The sequence below is a fragment of the Genypterus blacodes genome, unplaced genomic scaffold (assembly GCF_046128005.1).
Source record: "Genypterus blacodes isolate CSIRO-AG114 ecotype Tasmania unplaced genomic scaffold, CSIRO-AGI_Gbla_v1 ptg000260l_1, whole genome shotgun sequence".
NCBI lineage: Eukaryota > Metazoa > Chordata > Actinopteri > Ophidiiformes > Ophidiidae > Genypterus > Genypterus blacodes.
Window position 1 is genome coordinate 985,001 of NW_027467053.1, and position 2,500 is coordinate 987,500.

A 2,500-nucleotide genomic window follows, 5' to 3' on the forward strand; every position below is an offset into this window, starting at 1 on the left:
GCACTCAGTAGCTCCAGCACCAGTGTGTTTGTACTTTGTACTGTGTAAATCTGGAATATGTGGTCTGATTGGACACTTCCAGAGCAACAACAAGGCTCTGTTTTGCTCGACAGACACAAAAAAGAGGTCAAAGGGCACAAAGGAACGCTGTTACACAACCTGCAAACTGCCTCATTATTGTAAACCAGCAAACCTGAAGTAACAAAGCAAAGTATAACAACAGACAGACAGACAGACAGACAGACAGACAGACAGACAGACAGACAGGCAGACAGGCAGACAGACAGACAGACAGACAGACAGACAGACAGACAGACAGACAGACAGACAGTCGTTAAGCCATTATGAAGTGGAGGACCAAGAGGAAAATCAATTCAGCAGGAAACAAACAGACTCTTTCCGTCTTTGTAGCTCTGCTGTAATTACTTCTGTGTCTGTGCGACGCAGAAGCAAAGCTCAGTGGAGCCAAAACTAAAACAAGAGACACAGCTTCAAGTAAACAAACTATAGGACAGAAACGTAAACACACCGACTCACTCATGTTGCCTGTTGACTATTGATTTTCTACCTCAGAGAAGAATCCATGTTTTTATCATATACGTCCTCTTCTTAACATATATACAGTTACCCTTAAAATAGATAAATATTTCACAAATGTCCTTCTAGATTAATTGGGGCAACACTTTTTTCAGTTTTCTTTCTTTTTTATCTAGAATTTACCAGTTAATAATTTTTGTCTAGAATATTTCCAGGCAATTATCACATGTGACAGAGCCTATTGCATCACAACACACACACACACACACACACACACACACACACACACACACGACAGGTTGTGACACGTCCGCCATGCGGCAAGCAGATTAGTAAACTACACACTTACTTACTTACAAATACTGCATTAATGAATGGACAAAGCAACAAATGCATGACACACACAGACAAACACACACACAAGCACACACAAGCACACACACACACAAACACATGCTTCTTGGTCACTGGCAGATCGCCAACCGGCATCCGATTGACCTGCTTTAACACCTGTATAGTTTCCATGGAAACAGCAGCCTCGTTCACACACTCCCAGGCGCCGTTTCCTGTCTTCTTCTTCTTCTTCTTCTCTTTTTGCTCTCTCCCTCCGTCTCTCTCAGCTGTTCTTTCTCTCTCTATCCCTTTACTGCCCCACACCTGCTCTTTCTCTCACTCATCATCTTCCTCTGTCTCCCTTTATTTGACTTCACACACTCTTGTTCTCCCATATGGTATCTAAACTCAGATCTCTCCATTCTCTTAACCGTCCTCCTCCTTTTCACCTTCATCCAATTATGTCTATCCACAGCCCTTCCCTTTCTCCATCCCTCTCTCTCTTCCTCTCTCTCTCTCTTGCTGCAGGGTGCTGGCTGGGCTGAGAATGACATCATCGATCTGAAAATGTATGAATGAACATGTTCTGTGTGTGTGTGCGTGTGAGTGTGAGTGTGCGGATCATGCCTGTGCAACATGAATGAAAAACCGAATGAACATTGAGCGATTAGAAGCAGGTATGTGAACGAGTTGTCGGGTGAGGGAGAGTGTCGTCATATAGAACCTACAGCATGTGTGTGTGTGTTTTATGTGCAAACGCACGAGAAGCCCTGGCAACAGCCAAAAATTAACGTGAGAAAAGAGGTGGAAAGAGTGAAAAGGAAGAAGGGAGAGAGGGAGGGAGGGGTGAGAGGGAAGAGATGATGATGAGGGAGAAGAGAGGGAGAACAAAGAAGGATAAAAGAGAGAAGAGTGTACAAGCATGCAGTGCAGGAGATAAAGGGAGTTAGGGAGTTAGAGAGGAATAGAGAGAGAGAGAGAGAGAGAGAGAAACCACAGAACAATAGAATGACGAATACAGAGATTGAAGGGAGAGAAAAGACAGAAAGAGAGGAAGAATCGACCGGAAAAACACAATGTACACCTGCTCCAACCCAGGACTCAACTTTACAAACTATGATGGAGGTTTGAATTACTTCATACGTTTAACGGCCCACTTACATCTTACAGTTTTCACTCAGTGTGCACAGAGCGGCTGAGGCAAGCAAAATGGATGGAGAGGATTCCATGCATTTTTTGCAGATTGAGGCAGATTCTAACCGCTCGTTTCACAGCTGCACATCATTCGGGTACGCAAATATGGGCAAAGACACAAAGCAAAGGAAGTGACAAACCATGAGGAGAAGGGGAAGTGGCGGCCCCGCCCACACTGCATGATTGACAGGTGGTACTTTGGAACGTTCCTTGGCAATGATCAAATCCTTCCGTTGCTCACCAAACCATGAGCCGTTTGTGACCCACCAGCAGTGATTACATCTGCTCATATGGTCGTCATAGCAATAATCAGAGTAAATAACATACGACGTTGCACATGGTGACAGAAATGTGGCCGCTTCTGCCGCGTGGAGACGGTAAATACGCCTGTGATCGCCACTGTTGTTGATCAAAGTCAAGGTCAAACATATGGAGG